At 44.2% G+C, this 18,316-nt stretch overlaps 1 protein-coding gene across 8 annotated transcripts in view; it reads left to right on the forward strand.

Moving 5' to 3' along the window:
• Window positions 1-6,334: 6,334 nt before the first annotated feature.
• Window positions 6,335-18,316, forward strand: part of HELZ (helicase with zinc finger) — a 155,921-nt gene continuing 143,939 nt past the window's right edge. For 6 of the 8 annotated variants that reach the window (XM_058561406.1, XM_058561405.1, XM_058561404.1 and 3 more), the window contains exons 1-3: window positions 7,684-7,742; window positions 9,035-9,090; window positions 13,306-13,362. The gene's annotated coding sequence lies outside the window, so the exon portion shown is untranslated. Of the gene's footprint in view, window positions 6,363-7,683; window positions 7,743-9,034; window positions 9,091-13,305; window positions 13,363-13,547; window positions 13,620-18,316 lie in introns of those variants that run through there. The other 2 variants (XM_058561408.1, XM_058561403.1) reach the window with 2 other exon arrangements.

Genomic DNA, 18,316 nt, shown 5'->3' on the forward strand with positions numbered 1-18,316 from the left:
GAGGAAGATCGGCCCTGAGCTAATATCTGCCAATCCTCTTTTTGCTGAGGAAGACTGGCTATGGGCTAACTTCCATGCCCATCTTCCTCCACTTTATATGGTACGCCTGCCACAGCACAGCCTGACCAGCGGTGTGTCGGTGCACGCCCGGGACCCGAACCGGCAAACCCCGGGACGCCGCAGCGGAGCGCACGCACTTAACTGCTTGCGTCACTGGGCCGGCCCCATCTGCTTGTTCTAACAGTTACTGATATACATATCTTCCACTATGATTGTAGATTTGTCTCTATCTCCTTGCAATTCTGTCTGTGTTTCTGCTTTATATATTTTGAAGCTATGTGTATTAGGCACACACAAATTTAGAACTGTTATATCTTCTTGGTGAATGAAGCATATTATGATTATGAAGCATCCTTCTTTATTTCTGGTAACGCTTTTTGCCAAAAAGTCGACTTTCTTTTGGTTAGTTTTTGCATGGTTAGTCTTTTTTTTTTAAGTTTCTTCATGCCTTTTTAAAGAGGTTTTTTTTTTTTTTGAGGAAGACTGGCCCTGAACTACCATCTGTGCCAATCATCCTCTTTTTACTTTTTTCTCCCCAAAGCCCCAGTGCATAGTTGTATATCCTAGTTGTAGGTCCTTCTAGTTTGTCTATGTGGGATGCCGCCTCAGCATGGCTTGATGAGCGGTGAGTAGGTCTGAGCCCAGGATCCAAACTGGTGAACCCTGGGCTGCTGAAGTGGAACGCATGAACTTAACCACTATGCCACTGGGCCAGACCCCCATGGTTTGTCTTTTTTAATTTAAAAAATTGTGCTAAAATACACATAATATATAATTTACCACCTTAACCATTAAATTTTCTTTCATTTTTTGACAAATAATGTAAAATTTACCATATTAATAATTTTTAAGCTACAGTTTAGTAGTAAGTACATTCACATTGTTTTTCAATTGATCTCCAGAACTTTTTGTCTTGCAAAACTGAAAACTCTACACCCATTTAACAATTTCCCAGTATCCGCTCCCCCCAGTCCCTGACAACCACTCTTCTACTTTCTATGAAATTTTTTGTTTTTTGCTGAGGAAGAATAGCCCTGAACTAACATCTGTGCCAATCTTCCTCATTTTTTGCTTGAGGAAGATTAGCCCTGAGCTAACATCTGTGCCAATCTTCCTCTACTTTTTTTTTCTATGTTGGTTGCAGCCACAGCGTGGCTGATGAGTGGTGTAGGTCTGTGCCTGGGTTCCAAACCTGCGAACCTGGCTGCCAAAGTGGAATGCGTCAAACTTAACCACTATGCCATGGGGCTGGCCCTTCTGTCTATGAATTTGACTACTTCAGGCACCTCATATAAATAGAATCATACAGTAATTTGTTTTTTGTGACTGGCTTAGTTCACTGAGCATAATGTCCTCAAAGTTCATCCATATTGTAGCATGTGTCAGCATTTCCTTCCTTTTTAAGGCTGGATAATACTCCATTGTATGTATATACCATATTTTTCATCCATTCATCTGTTGATGGACACTTGGGTTGCTTCTACTTTTTTGCTATTGTGAATAATGCTCCTATGAACATGGGTGTACAAACATCTGTTTCATTCCTTGCTTTCAATTCTTTTGGGTGTACACCCAGAAGTGGTAATTGTTTAATTTTTTGAGGAACTGCCATAGTGTTTCCATAGTGGCTGTACCATTTTACATTCCCACTAGCAATGTACAAGGATTCTAATTTCTCTACATCCTTGCTAACACTTGCTATTTTCTGTGTGTTTGTGTGTGTGTTTTTGATAATAGCTATCCTAATGGGCGTGAGGTGCTACTTGCTTTTGACTCAAGTTCCTGTCAAAAGCAAAGGGCCCTAGGGCACAAGGACTCCAAATTTCAGAATCTCCTCCCTGTGCTGTCTACCCCTGGTAGTTTTTCAGTTTTGTTAACCTTCCAGATGCATTCAAGCAGATGTTCTGAAGAATATATTGTCCATTTTGTTTTAGTTGTTCTCAATGGGGAGGTTAGTCTGAATTATCTGATCTACCATCACTTCTTTTCTATATGTCAAGTAGAAGTGAAGTGGGCCTAAAAGGAGAGTGTAACATTCCAAGGATTTAATATTTCTTTATTTTTTTCACACATATTATCTCCCACTACTATATTTTAAGTGACTTAGAGTCACTGGCTGAGCATTCACAGTGGCTCAAATTAATAGTCAGTGAATTCTTGTTAGATTAAGTGGGAAGAAAAAGAGAAGAAAATCTATCAAATAAAAAGGAGAGGGAAAAGGAGAAGGGGAGAGTGAAGGATCACGGGTGAAATAGAGAGGGAGGTGGTGGAAAAGTAGGAGGAAGAAAAGGAGAAGAAAAAGGTGAAAACAGGGAAGAACAAAATTAAAGGAGACTCTAGTTTTACCAAAGCCTGTAGTCAATGATTTTCTAGAAATCCACAGTTTCTACTTCTTAAACAAAAACAAAAACAAAAACAAAAAAATCCTTTCCCATGATCCTTTCGTTGACAACCATTCACTGATTTTCATGAATGGTCATGGAAAAGGGAATTCATTCACTCAACAAATATTTATTAAGTCCCTATTATATGCTAAGCTGTATCTGGGCACCGAAGATAGACACATTAATAAACAAAAGCTATATACGTCCTTGCCTTCAGTGAGCTTCCATTCTAGAGGGCTGTAGTAACCAAGGTGCAATAATTAAGGTGCTAGATGCTATAACAAATAGATCACCAGTTCTCAGTGGATTAACATAATAAAGGTTTATTGTCTGCTCAGCATAGAGTCCAATGCATGTAATTTTGGTCAGGCAGATTTCCACAGTCACACTTTTGCTCTAAGTCCACTTGCAAATCTAGTCACGTGGTCCCAGCTAGATGCAAGAGCATAGCTGGGAAATGCAGTTCTCAGCAACAAACATAAGTCTTTGGTGATCAGCAAGCTTCTCGTCACATGGAGAGAGACAGAGAAGTAATAGAATAACTAAACAGATTACTAATTACGGTAGAAAGCAATAAATGCTGTGAAAAACACCCAGAGAGAAACAGAGTGTGTGTGTGTTGAGGAATATTGATATTTTAAATAGAATGATGAGAAAGGGACTCACTGGGGTGAACAAAGGCTTGAAGGATGCGAAGGAGTGAGCCATGTGGATATATTACTGGAGGAGGGAACACACAAAAAGGAGGCCATTATGGCTGAAGCAGAGCAAGGGCCACAGAGGCGGGTGTGAGATCAAAGAGATGAGAGGAGGCAGATTGTGTGGGACCCTGGTTTTTCCTCTGTAAGAGATGAGTAGAAATCAGAGGGTCGAGTGCAGAGGAGAGATAGGATTTGATTTGCATTTTATTAAGACCAGAGATGCAGCTATGTTGAGAACACGCTGGATGGGGGCAAAGGAGAGGAGATTATAGTGGATTGGACCAGAGTGGCAATGATGGCAGTGATGACAAACAGTAAGATTCTGGATACATTTTGAAGGCAACGTAGGATTTGCAGATGGATTGAAGGTGGAGTTTGAGAGAATGACAGGAGGGATTGTGACCTGAGCAATTTTGAGGATCGAGTTGCCAATAATGGAGCTGGGGAAGACCACGGTGGAGCATATTTGTTGGGGGAGATCAAGAACTCAGCTCTAGGGCCGGCCCCGTGGCTTAGCGGTTTAGTGCGCGCGCTCCGCTGCTGGCGGCCCGGGTTGGGATCCCGGGCGTGCACCGACGCACCGCTTCTCCGGCCATGCTGAGGCCGTGTCCCACATACAGCAACTAGAAGGATGTGCAGCTATGGCATACAACTATATACTGGGGCTTTGGTGGAAAAATAAATAAGTAAATAAAATAAAAAAAAAAAAAAAAAAAAAGAACTCAGCTCCAGGGCCGGCCAGGTGGCGCAAGTGGTTAAGTGGGCACGCTCTGCTGCGGCAGCCTGGGGTTCGCTGTTTCGGATCCTGGACGCACACCAACACACCGCTTGACAAGCCATGCTGTGGCAGTGTCCCATATAAAGTGGAGGAAGATGGGCACGGATGTTAGCCCAGGGCCAGTCTTCCTCAAGCAAAACGAGGAGGATTGGTAGATGTTAGCTCAGGCCTGATCTTCCTCACAAAAAAAAAAAAAAAAAAAGAACTCAGTTCTGGACATGCTGAGTTTGAGATGTCTATGAGAGATCCAAGTGGAGATGCCAGGAATCCGAAGCTCAGGACAAGGACCCACAGGTTTGGAGTCCTTCCTCAGGGTAAAGATGGTATGTAAAGCCTTGAGACTGAAAGAAATGGGGGGCAGTGTAGTTGAAGAAGAGAGACTCAAGGACTGAGCCTTGGGGCTGAAAAGAAAAGAGCATGGCCAGTGAGGGGGATAAGGAGGAAAAAACTAGGAAGGATGAGCTGGGGGTGACTGGAGAATTATTTGGGCTGTGTGTTCATCAGATCAGAATCAGGATGGAGCACTATTAATGTTGTCCGAGGAGCCTGTTTTCCCCCAGGTCCATTCCTATCTGCCCACCTCTAGCTGTGCAAGGAGGAGTGGTCTGAAGAGATGAAGGACAGGGCCCTCAGCAGCTCATTCCATCCTTCAGCACTCTCTTTCACCACCGCCCCCTCCTTCAATAAAAGTTTGGTTATTCATTCAACAAATATATAGATTTATGTGCCTATATATGTGCCAGGACCTAATCTAGGCACTGAGTGAACAAGCCAGACAAGGCCTGTGTCCTTACAGGGCTTATATTCCAATGGGTTTGGGGCAGATAATTAACAATCAACAAATCGACAAATAAGAACATTTCTTTTTTTTTCCCTCCCCAAAGTATGGTTGTATATGGTAAGTTGTTCTGGTTCTTCTATGTGAGCCACTGCCACAGCATGGCAACTGACAGACGGGTGGTGTGGTTCCCCCACCGGGAAGCATGCCCAGGCCACCACAGTGTGCTAGAGTGCTGAACTGTAACCACTAGGCCATCAGGGCTGGCTGAGAACATTTCTAACCTAGTGTAAAAGAATAGAGCAACCTGCTTTGGTTAAGGGGATCATGCAAGTCCTCTTCAAGGGGGTGCCATTTTGAGCTGCGACCTGAGTGCTGAAAAGATGATGATCATCAGATCCAGGGGAACAGGTTCTGGCGGGAAGGAAGCTTGGGGTGCTACAGAGGAAGAGAGAAGGCCAGTGTGGCTGATCACAGCCAGGGAGGGGAGGCAGGAGCCACCTCACACAGGAGCTTGTAGGCCGTGGTTAGGAATTTGGGTCTATTCCAAGTGTGATGGGGGCGCCTTTGGCAGGGTTAAGCAGAGGAGTCACGTGGTTCCCTTAACACTTCGCAAACCTCACTGGGTTGGTCAGAAGAAGAATGGACTGTAGGAGGCAGAGTGGAGGCAGGGAGAAGAGTTAGGAGGCTATCTAGTTCAGGCAACAGGCAAGGATGGACCAGGATGGTCCCCGGAGTGGAGGAATGAGTCAGACAGACACATAAGTTGAGTGCTTCTCAGGGTCAAGGCCTAAAAGAGGCAAAGAAAGGTACCTACTAACGAAACGTTCCAGGGCACGGTCTTTGCCGTCAGCTTATTTAGTGTTTAATTATGGGAAACTCAGACCACAGACCTCACGGTGCTCTGTAAACACAAAGCATCCATTAAGTCAGTGCATTGGAGTAGCTAGCTAAGTGCTGAAGCGGAAATGGAAAAGGTGCAACAGGGGTACCCCGCAAAGAGGAGACTTCGGAGCCTTCTTTAGAGGGCAGGGGCATTTCCTTTTCCAGGGAGCAGCAGCAGAGGGCCGCGCGGCGCTGCGTGCCGGCCCTTAGCCCACGGCTCCTCGTGGCTGCCGGCGCTGGAACGTCGAAGAACCTGGCTGCAGGCTCGTTTCCCAACTCATTTGGAGCTCAGAAGCGGGTGACTCAGGGGAGGTCCCTCCCAGGCACACCGCGTTCTCGGCTGGCCGGGAGTGACTCATTACCTCGCTCCCTCCCTCACGGCTGACCCCGGGCCAATCCCTTAATGAGTCTACACCTCACTCTTCTCCGCAGGCCGGGATTGCCTGGTGGAGTTTTCAGCTGCCTGGGGGCAGGGCTCGTGTCAGCAACCGTCCAGGTTCCTCGAGAGAGGCTTCTCGTAGGGTCTGGAGGAGCCAAAAACCCTTGGGTAGACCCAAGGCCCCAGGCCCTCCCCGTGCACCGAAGGGAGGGTTTCATGCCCGTGCATTCTTCTAATTTCAGAGCCATTCAGCAGCATTTTGTTCCGAATACAGTTTCGCAAGCATTGATGTCCTGGAGGATTTTCCCTTGGACACCTCCTTGTAAAAACTTGCTTGGAAAGAAAAAAAAAAAGCAACCAGAGCAGGCCCCCAAAGTCTGCAAAGCAGACAGCAGAGGTACTGGGAACTGAGGGAGCGGGGGATCTAACCGAGGGGCTCCTAGGGGCAAGGCGACCCCTGCGCGAGGGCGCGGACGAGTGCTCTGCCAGCCCCGCGCCACTGAAAGCCGGCGGCGAGTGTCGGGGAGAGAGCTCAGCTTCCCTGCAAAGCCCGCCAACCCGAGCGGCGGCCGAGGGCTGCGGGGTCGGTCGCTCGCTCGGGCCACCGGGTCCCCGGGCGGCGTCTCGGCGCCTCCTACTTCCAGCGCACCCCGTTACAGCCGGGCGACTCTGTGCGTGCCCTCACAACCCCTGTCGGGAGTGGCGCCCGCAGTCCTCCCCTCGCCCGGCCGCCTGGGCGCGCCGCCCCGCTGGGACCCGGGAGGTACACCTGGGCGGGCGCACCCTCCTCCCTGCCCCGGACCCTCTCGGGGACCCTCCCCCGAGCCTTGACATGGGAGGCACGTCCGGGCGGGAGCCCGCAGCCCGCGCCGCCAAGTTACCTGCCCCGGGAAGTCACAGTCCGCACGCAGCCCGGACTGTAAAAGGGAGGATTCGGCAGAGCCCAAAGCCACATTCCTAGGGGAGGGGTCCCCATCTGGAGGGTCGCAGATCACGTTACCGGCCGAGGGCAGGAGACAGCGGGAGGGAGAGTAAACAGGCGTAAAAGTTGCATTTAGCTTATTACTTCCCCCCGACCCCCGCAAACGCGCTTCGACGCTGGTTGACTCGGGGACACAGCGTCACCCAGATCCCGGAGCCCGACGGCCCCGGAGTGCTTTGCCAGGACAGAGGCGCCTTTCGGTCCGTGGATGCGGGAGTCAGAGCGCCGGCACATCTGCGGGGCTGCGGGACTCCAGGGCCCTAAGGGCGACCCCCGGCTGCCCGGGGGCGGGAAGCCGGCTGCAGGAGCCCGCCGCCGTGCACCGAGGATCTGGAGCAATAACAGATGCATAAATGCGCATAAATAAATCAATGAGCAGCTTTTTGCTGCCAGCAGCAGGCAAACCTCGGGCTGATTAAATGCAGACGTGTGGTGTCTGCCAGGGCAGGAGGGCGGCGGGGCAAAGGGAACAGGCGTGGAGGCGAGGGGTGGGGGGAAGGGAGGCCAGGGGCTGGAGCAAAGGGAAAAACCCAAAGCCACATTTAAAAAATGGGGGCGAATTTTAAATGCAAACAGCCCAGAGGAGGGGAGGGGGCCGGGCTGCGGGCGCCAGGCCCAGCCCGCCACCGGGGGCAACTTTCCGGGCGGGAGGTGCGGCCGGAGGGGCGGCTCCGGCGGCGGGAGGCGGGAGTCGGGGGCCGAGGGGGGGAGTCACTTTAAAGGCTCTTTCTTACCCATAATGCTTTGTGGGGACGTTGACAAGTGGATCCAAGATGGCGTAGAAAGTAATGACAGGTAAGTCCTGACTTCCCCCTTCTCCGCTGCTGGGACCGCTCCGCGAGCTGCCGGAGCCCTCCAGGGAGGGGACCGGACTCCCCTCCGGTCCCCCGGGCCCCGGGAGGGGCGGACCCGGGGCGGGCTGGGGGCCCGGGCGGCCCGCGGCGGGGCCCGGGAAGCGGGGCTCTTCGAGGCGAGGCCCGGACGCTGGGGCTGTTTACAGCTTCTTCCCCTCCTCAGTCCCCTTCCCCTCCGCTTGGGGCCGCGGCGCCCTCGGCCCCGGTCGTGGAGGGGGCCTTGCAGACCCGGGCCTCGAGCCTGCGGGAGGCTTCTCCAGCCCCGGGCACTCCGGGAGGGGGAGACGAGCCTCCTTGCACGCTCCTCTCCTCCGGGTCGCGGCTGGGGGTGGGGAGCGTGCGGGCCTCCCACGCCCCGCTCGATGGCCCCCTCGGGGCTCGCACTTCCACCCGGGTGGGGCGGGGGCCGGAGGGTGGGCGTCGGGAAAAGTGGGTCAGGGTGCGCCCCCTCCTCCCCCGCCGAGGGCTGTTGCCTGAGCTTCACTTTCTTTCCCCCTTTCTCCGCCCCCTCCTCGGAAATGCTCATTGGCCCACAAGCACATCAACAAAAATAAAAACAGACTCTCCGTTCCTGGAGATTCCTTTAAGACTCCCCTTTTTAGGGCTAAGGGACTGCAGTTTTATCTAGGGAACTTTCCCCCCAAATTATTTGAGCCTTCTGCACCGTCCCCTTTGCTGAGGATCCTTCAGACGGGGCTGGAGGCCAGGGTCTTAGGATTCTTTTTGGATGGGGATCCTCAGGTTTTGTTGGAAACTCAAAATTGTTATTCCTTCTCCCTCAGTACTTACTCTTTTCAAGCAGATCATTGATATAATTTGTGTAACTCTATAGAGACAATGGATTCCTGGGCGGGGGGGGGGCGGGGTGGAGGTGAGTTGTCCTGGCTAGTTTTTTCTTAATTTTGCTCTCTCAAACTCGTATTAATGAGGTTTCTTTTCCTTCATTTCTTCTTTTCTTTTTTGAAAGTAAGGTCAGTCAGTGCTAAAGAGAGGACTTTTTTGTACTTTGGATTTTAAGAGCATTTTATAGTCTATTCTTTTGTCACACAGAAGGGAAATGTTTTTATTTTAAAGTAAAACAGACTCATTTACAAAGCTGCATACTGTACCATTTTGGTAACTTTTTCCACTTGAAATTTAGATGTCCCTTCACTTCAGGCTGCTAAATGTTTGCTACTGATCATATCTGTTACTGGGTTGTGTAGACACATTTTACTTTTCTATTTGCCCCAGGAATTGGATGAAGTAATTGATCACTAAAGAACTACAGTGCTGGTGAGATGTGTAAGGTGAGACTGCAGTTAAAAATGGTTAACCTTTTATCCTTCTTTATTTTAATTAACTCATAAGGGTGAGGCTGAAACTAAGTAATTTGATGGGGCCATCTTTATTTTCCGAATATCTCTCTCAGTCAAATGGGTGTATAGGCAGGGCTAGATTTAGAAAGGAAAAATGTGTCAGATGTACCCAACTTTTCAGTGGCTCCAACGTACTTAACTGTAGTGGAGCTTATCCAGAGCCAAATGTTATTTGCAGCTATCCTTGATCAGTGTCTTCACCAGGGTTAATTATAGTTTGCCTGTTTAAATTTCCTTGTGTAACTTTAATTGGATGTCTTAATTTTATCTGTTTTGGTGTCCATCACTTATTCTACATTGAGTGTTAGTGATTGTATATGTGGATTTTGTTGTGTCCACAGTTTGTAAAGTACAACGTTGCCTTTGGAAATGATTATTTTAGGCAAGTCAGTCACTCCTGCTTTTGTTTTCTGAAAAATGGAATAGTATTTGTCTGTCTCATAGTTATTTTGAAATAAAAATTATAATGTTGAGTTTTGTTTAGCTTATTAGGGGTAAGACTGGTTTGTCCTTACTTTTGAGTCACACGTGATGTGTGAATTCAAAGTGTTGCTTTATTTTATGTAATTTATAATGCTTTGGATTTAATAATTTTTATTTATTTATTTATTTTTTCCCCCAAAGCCCCAGTAGATAGTTGTATGTCATAGCTGCACATCCTTCTAGTTTCTGTATGTGGGACACGGCCTCAGCATGGCCGGAGAAGCAGTGCGTTGGCACTTAACCGCTAAGCCATGGGGCCGGCCCATAATGCTTTGGATTTAAAGGACGTTATTGATATAGTGTTAGTGAACAGTTAGTATTCCGTACTGGAGAGAAGGAGAGAAGTTTGCTAATTTTACATTTTTTACAAGCAATTTTCCAACTTTAAAAGTATTTTACGGGCCGGCCCGTGGCTTAGCGGTTAAGTGCGCGTGCTCCGCTGCTGGCGGCCCGGGTTAGGATCCTGGGTGCGCAGGGACGCACCACTTGTCTGGCCATGCTGAAGCCGTGTCCCACATACAGCAACTGGAAGGACGTGCAGCTATGACATACAACTATCTACTGGGGCTTTGGGGGGGAAAAAAAAGTATTTTACTATGCTTTATTGAGAAAATAAGTTATTATGGTCTATTGTTTTTTTTTTCCTCTAACACATCTGGGTACCCTTTGGATTTTGAAATCCTCCCACAAACTTTTCATATCTATCACAACATCTGTTTGAGAAGAATAAGCTGTGCTTAATTTTTTTTCAGATTGAGGCATAAAATTGACATTTTGCCTTTAAAAACAAACTTGGGAGAGGAAGGTGGACATAAACCAAGATCCTTTTGTAAGTGCACACACCACGTTTACTTGTGGTTGAGACTCAGCAGTGCTTGTGTGTATTACATATATTTTTATTTTTATTCTTGGCAGAGCAAATATGGATTTTTAAATTTATTTTCAGTTTACAGATGGAGGCATATTCATGCCTTAGACTTCCCAATCTGAACCTTTTATCTTTTATTTTTTTTTCAATTTACGGATTACTTTGTGGAAAGGAACCAGTGATCTGCTTTTTGGCCTATGGAGATGTTTATTTGTAGTCTAAATTTGGATATTTAGAAATAGATAATCTTGTGTGGCTAGTGTTGTTTGGCCTGAATTGTGTCAAGACATTTTCCACACTTTTCACACATGTAGACCATTTGAAGTGTTAGTATGCACTTGCAAGTGAAGTTAGTGGTTGGCCACCAAACAAGCTGTTACACAAAGTAGTCTAAAATGGGAAATACCATAGTATTGAAGGTTGTGCTGAAGTAGAGTCTGTGTCTTTGAGCTGAATAAAGACGTAGCTTTTTTAGTCTGTCCTTTTGGCTGGGAAGCTAGGACACTATTTTTAGGTAAGGCTGTAGTTTTTGGGAGTCAGTACCTCTCTATCAGCTGGTAAACTTGGTTTTTGCAATTGTTAGCAAGAAGTTTCGTTTTCTAATACCACAAATATTCAATCCACATTGTTTTAAAATTTGTATACGTTTATGGACTGTCCATTGTTTTCCTGGAGAGGCCAAAACAACAGGAGAAATCATTCCTACTTGCAAAGGGCCTTGTGTAGTTTAAAAATATACAGAATATTCATGAAAGGCTAAGAATATTGCAGAGGGACCTACAAATAAGTAGACTAGATCTTATATGTGCATTTTTGTTTTCTGTTTAAGAAGTAGGCTTGGTATTAATATTAAATGCAAATTAGTCTATAATTGCCTGGCAGACTATATTTAAGATCCAAATACAGACCCAAGACAAAGAAATAAGATTCTTTGCCTGTTGTTTCAAATGCATAGAATATTTTGGGCGAAGTTTATTCAACTTATTGATAAATAAGAGAGGGGGAGGAGCTACTTAAATTATAAGCAGATTGTTATGGTTGTTTATTTTCATAAACTTAGATAAGTGCACATGCAAATATAATTTGATTTCTAAGTAATATTTTGAAATGTTTTCTAGGAGAGAACTATGATCTATGTGGAGAGTGTGGTCACACCAGCTTACAGTGCATTTAAATTGACGGGTGTAGTCAGGGTTATTTCTGTAGCATTGGCTAGAAGTAGCATAAAACATAGTGGTGTATCACTTCAAGGGTGGCTGGGATAATACTTTTGAGTAATCCTGAATTTAATAGAGTCAGTATTACTCTTAAAAATAATATTGTAGATGTAACATGAAGACTTATTAAAAAATTTTTTAATGAAGACTTATATATATATGTAATAATTTTTTTAAGCTATCAATTGTCTAAAATAAATTGAAAGTTTTTCAGCATACTACCAAATAGTCATACCAACTCGATTACTCGTGTAAATTACACTGGGTCAGGAAGTTGTCTGGTAAAACCAGAGTTTGTATATTCTTGCTTTTGAACAAAAAACCCCCCTGACTCATCATTAGGTTCTTCAAAGAATGCATGGCATATTTTTTGACTGAACCATTCTAAAGTGTGAATGCTTGTGATTTTTGTTATTTTTGTGCCATATTTTAGGTGTTCTTGGCACATCTGAATTTTCCTTTTTGCTTTCTTCTGTGGCAGTTCTCCTTGTGGTGAAAATATTCTTGTAAGGCGAGCTTCCTGTCAGTAGGCAATATGTGTAACTAATACAGTTTTAAAAAAATATTTATTTTTATGCAAAACTGATGCATGCTATGGTAAACAAATTTGAGCAGTACTTAAGTGTAGAAAGTAAAAAAGGTAAAAAAAAAAACCAGCCTCTGTTCCCCTTCATCTTTACTTGTGCTACCCTGAGCTGACCACAGAAAACAGTGTCCTTTGGCTTTTGGGAGACCTGTCTATTGCTGAGGTATACTGGCAGTAGTGAAAGCAGAGGGAGAAGTCAGGGAAGGCTTGGGCACTGAACCAGTTTAGATGTTATGTGGGGCCTATTCTGTTCTTATTTACTGTGACGTTAAGTAATACTGATCATCTTAAACTACCATCAATTTAAAATATAAGGTAACTAATTGAATTGTTAGTAAAACACTCAAGTGGTTAATTCCATTGTCAGGTTGGTAAAGTTTTGATTTGTTGATCTTTTAAGGAAATAAATATTTGTGAATTGAATTCATATAACCTTAGGGCTGGGGGTAATGGTAATAATTACCGTCTGTGGAATTTTATGATCAGCTGCACAGTATATTTACAAGAGACTTTTTATAACTCATTATCTCTCCTTTAATTCTCATAACAACTCCAAGAGAGTTATTGTTATTTCTGTTTTGCAAAGGAGGAAATTTAGGCTAAATGTGAACTAATATAACATCACAAGACTAATAAGTAGTGGTGCTGGCCTTCTGTCTTGGAAAGCCTGTGCTCTTTCCATTGTAATGTGCTCTGCTGCTTCTATCTAGTCTAAGTGTCTTATTTTCCAATTGAGGAAATTTAGGCCCTGGAGAAGTCAAGTGACTTACCCAAGGTCACACTGCTCAGTAGTAGCAACATTAAACCAAACTTTTATCTCTGGACTCTTATCTCAGGACTCTTGGTCCTGGCTGGTTATGCTACATTTTATTGAACTGCTGTGGACCAAAAGACCATATGCTGGGAATACTGGATACAAATGCTTCAGAACTGATATATCAGCAATGGTGTTTTCTACTACGTATTTAAAAGCTTCCTTCTCTCTCTTTCAGAAATTATAAAGAGCTCTGATGGGCTATTTGGGTGATACCCAGTGCAGTGAACTGCAGGTGAGTAAGGTTTAGGAGAGCCTTATTTAGAAAACAAGAACTTGGTAATGCCTGAGAAAGAGACAAGAGAGACTTAAGCTAGATGAGAGTGTCTGGACAGAAAGAGTGAGGTGGGACGATGTAGTGCAGTAGTGAAACAGTGGTAATCTGAAGACATGGCTGCTGATTGAATTGGCTACTTCTAGAACAGACTGGATGATGATGAACGTACTCTGAAGAGACTGCCTGCTGCTTTGTCAGTTTGAAGAGAAGTGAGGGTAGGTTAACCTTCCACTTCTGTTCCGAATGAGTAGCTGCACAGGGGCTCAACCTATCTGCATATGATTGGAACTTGAGAGGTCCTTCAGTTTTTGTGTCAACATTCTTGAGAAGTAATCACCCTGTGCTCTGATGAACTTGGTTAAATATTGAATTGTTTGTTTTTCTTGTTGTCTGCTATGTATGTATTGTCATGAATGACTGTATATATCTGCATTTTTGAGGCCCTTAGATACTGAGAGCACATTAGTAGAAACAAAAGATTAAACTTTTCCCCTAATGGTTGTACTCCCTCCATACAATGGTTGTAGTAATCCTTCAAATTATTTATCTTTTGCTAAAATGCCCTGCTAAGAAAGACAATTTAGTCTTGAGTATTTATTATTTCACAGTAATTAATCTAATTAATCTTCTTGGGCCATTATAGAGTCTTGGTCTTTCATTATTAAACTTAGAAAATGGTAGTAGTACAGAAAAACAATTAGAAGACTTTTAATATTGTCCTTGTGGGGCGTTGGTGCTAAAATTATTTTTTGAGGTATTTTCAATACTAGTCTTTTGTTAGAAATCACCAGCTCCAGAAAGTTTTAGCTGTTAATAAAATGACTTGCCTTCCTAGGTAGTGCTGTTCCTTCGGGCTTCTGTGTTGTTGGCATGAAGTTTATATTATTCAACAAATTTTTATTTTTCAACAAATACTTGTTATGTCAGGCATAACCTGGGGCTTCAACAGTGAACAAAACAGACAAAATCCCAGCTCTGTGGAGCTCATGTTCTAGATGTAGAGGATAATAGTAAGCTAATACTTTTATAGTGATTAGTGTGGGCCAGGCACTAAGTGCTTTCACATTTTGACTTATTTAATTCTTGCAACACTCTTGTGAGGTAGGTAGTATTATTATCCCCATTTTGTGGATTTGGAGAGCAAGGCAAATTTTTATGCGGATTGTGTCAGGTCAAAATACCAGGATTCAAATTCAGGCAGATCTGACTTCAAGCCTATACTCCTAACCCCTATGCCATAGAATATCTTGAACTCATTCCTGGCGTACTGGTGTTTGATACAAATAAAAAAGTTAGGCCCAGGTTGAAATTATTTCTAAACAAATAAGTGTTCTCATAAAAACACCAAACAAAAGCAAGTGAAAAAAATGGCAATAGTTCTCTGTAGATGGGGGCATGTTAGTATTTTTTCATAGAAAAATACTTTTTCTCTTAAGTTTTTATAGGCTTCGCCAACTTTCTTGGTTTCTTTAGATACAAATGGCCACCTCAGTGGAAGGAAGTTATTTTTCTGCTGGCACTTGGTCAGGACCTCTTCTTGAATGAATCCTCTTCTTGCTTATAATTCTCTTTTTCCCTACTCCCCTTTCTTTCCTTATCTTGGGAGAATTTCCTTCTCTGATCTCTCTTACTCTCTGTTTTTCCTTTTTCTCACAGCTTTGCTATCCATCTGCAGTCTCGTCAGCTGCCCATGCCCTGTGGGATTCCCTTCCTTCTGCCTTTGCCTTCTCTTCCCTACCCTGCCTTTGCTGGCCGCTCTGGACCTTACCCTGTGCTTTGGCTTTTCTTTTTTTTTTTTTTTTTGGTCAGGAAGATTAGCCCTGAGCTAACATCCATGCTAATCCTCCTCTTTTTGCTGAGGAAGACCGGCTCTGAGCTAACATCTATTGCCTCCTCCTCCCTTTTTTCCCCCAAAGCCCCAGTAGATAGTTGTATGTCATAGTTGCACATCCTTCTAGTTGCTGTATGTGGGACGCGGCCTCAGCATGGCTGGAGAAGCAGTGCGTCAGTGTGCACCCGGGATCTGAACCCGGGCCGCCAGTAGCGGAGTGCGTGCACTTAACCGCTAAGCCACGGGGCCGGCCCTGGCATTTCTAAGTTTATTAAGTGGGACTCATTTCAGGACCAGTTTCCCACCTCTGGCTCTGGCTCTGCTCTGCCAGCTCTCAGTCCTCCTTCGTGGGCAGGGCATATTGGGAAATGGGCAATGAGCATTCCTTAAGTTTGCATGTGATTAGGACATGGGCCTTACTGCTTATAATAAGGGTATTGTGGCTTGTGCACTTGTTATTTTTTTTAAATTTTGGTAAAATATACACAAAATTTTTCATTTTATGGAAATGTAAATTTGAAATTTACAATTCAGTGTCATTAAGTACATTCATGTTGTGACACTATTACCACCATCCACCTCCAGAACTTTTTCATCTTCCCAGACTGATACTCTGTACCTATTTAATGCCAGCTCTCCATTCCTCACTCCCCAAGTCCCCGGCAATCACCATTCTACTTGCTGTCTTTATGAATTTGACTACTCTAGGTACCTCAGTATAAGTGCAGTCATACAGTATTTGTCCTTTGGGTATGGCTTATTTCATTTAACATAATGCCTTCAAGGTTTATCTATGTTGTAACATGTGTCAGGATTTCCTTCCTTTTTAAGGCTAAATAATATGCCATTGTATGTAAATACTACATTTTTTTAATCCATTCATCTGTTGATAGACACTTGGGTTGCTTCCATCTTTTGGCTATTGTGAATAATGCTGCTATGAACGTAGGTGTACCAATATCTCTTTGGGTCCCTGCTTTCACTTTTTTGGGAAATACCCAGAAGTGGATTTGCTGGATCATATGGTAATTCTATGTTTAATTGTTTGAGGAATCACCATGCTGTTTTCCACAGCAGTCGCACCATTTTATGTCCCACCAGCAATGCCCAAGGGTTCCACTTTCTCCACATCCTCGCCAACACTTGTTATTTTCTGTTTTTTTTGATAGTAGCCATCCTAATGGGTGTGAAGTGATAACATATATCTGTTTTAAAGGTGTTTTATGTAGAATAATAGAATTTCAGGACTAGAAGTGATATTAAAGATTTCTAATTAATTAGCAGTAGACAGCAAAGAGTAGGTTCTCCTAGGCCTTAGCATTTTCACTTCTTTCTCAACTGGAGAAAGGCATCTTGGGCAGATGTGTGTATACTGTATCTTAGGCTCAAGGTGAACTATATCTGTGCTAGGGAACATGACATGCAGCTTTCTGAGAGATCTGCTCTTCTATTCTGCCAGTGACCCTATTTCCGATAGTTCTTTATAATCTCCAACTGTGTCTCCTGGGTTATTTAATCTTCTGTCCAGCTTCTTTAAGGGATAAGACAATTGTATTCACATACAGGTGTACCTGGGAGTTCCACAATAAAATTCTGCAATAAAGTGAATATCACAATAAAGCAAGTCACATGAATCTGTTTGTTTCCCAGTGCATATAAAAGTTATGTTTGGGGCTGGCCCGGCGGCGTAGTGGTTATGTTTACACGCTCCACTTTGCCAGCGTGGGGTTCACAGGTTTGGATCCCAGGTGTGGACCTTTGCACCGCTCATCAAGCCATGCTGTGGCGGCGTCCCATTACAAAACAGAGGAAGATTGGCACAGATATTAGCTCAGGGCCAATCTTCCTCAGCAAAAAAGAGGAGGATTGGCAATGGATGTTAGCTCAGGGCTAATCTTCCTCACACACACAAAAAAAAAGCTAAGAAAAAAATTTTTTTTTAAAGTTATGTTTATGCTATACTGTAGTCTGTTAAGTGTGCAATAGCATTATGTCTAAAAAATCAATATACATACCTTAATTAAAGCTAAAAAATGCTAACCATCATCTGAGCCTTCAGTGAGTCGTAACCTTTTTGCTGGTGGAGGGTCTTATCTCCATGTTGGCTGCTGACTGATGAGTGTGGTGGTTGCTGAGGGTTGGGGTGGCTGTGGCAATTTCTTAGAATAAGACAACAGTGAAGTTTGCTGCATCGATTGACTCTTCCTTTCATGGGCAATTTCTTTGTAGCATGCGGTACTGTTTGATAGCATTTAACTCACAGCAGAACTTTCAAAATTGGAATCGGTCTTCTCAAACCCTGCTGCTGGTTTATCAATTATCAGCTAAGTTTATGTAATACTCTAAATCCTTTTTTGTCATTTCAGCAGTCTTCAGAGCATCTTCACCAAGAGTAGATTCCATCTCAAGAAACCACTTTCTTTGTTCGTCCATAAGAGGCATCTCCACATCTGTTCAAATTTTATCATGAGATTGCAGCAATTCAGTCACATCTTCATGCTCCACTTCTAATTCTAGTTCTCTTGCTGTTTCCACTACATCTGTGGTTACTTCCTCCACTGAAGTGTCTTGAACCCTTCAAAGTCATTCATGAGGGTTGAAATCAACTTCTTGCAAACTCTTGTTTATGTTTTGACCTCATCCTATGAATCACGAATCTTCTTAATGGCATCTAGAATGGTGAATTCTTTCCAGAAGGTTTTCAATTTACTTTGCTCGGATCCATCATAGGAACCACTATCTATGGCAGCTATAGCCTTACAAAATGTATTTCTTCAGTAATAAGACTTGAAAGTAGAAATGACTCCTTGATCTGTGGGCTGCAGAATGAACGTTGTATTAGCAGGCATGAAAAAAACATTAATATTGTCGTACATCTCCATCACAGCTCTTGGGTGACCAGGTGCATTGTCAGTGAGTAGTAACATTTTGAAAGGAATCTTTTTTTCTGAGCAGTAGGTCTCAACAGTGGGCTTAGAATAGTCAGTAAACCATGTTGTAAACAGATGTGCTGTCATCCAGGCTTTGTTGTTCCATTTATAGAGCGCAGGCAGAGTAGATTTAGCATAATTATTAAGGGCC

Source organism: Diceros bicornis, chromosome 18 (assembly GCF_020826845.1).
Source record: "Diceros bicornis minor isolate mBicDic1 chromosome 18, mDicBic1.mat.cur, whole genome shotgun sequence".
Taxonomy (NCBI): Eukaryota; Metazoa; Chordata; class Mammalia; order Perissodactyla; family Rhinocerotidae; genus Diceros; species Diceros bicornis.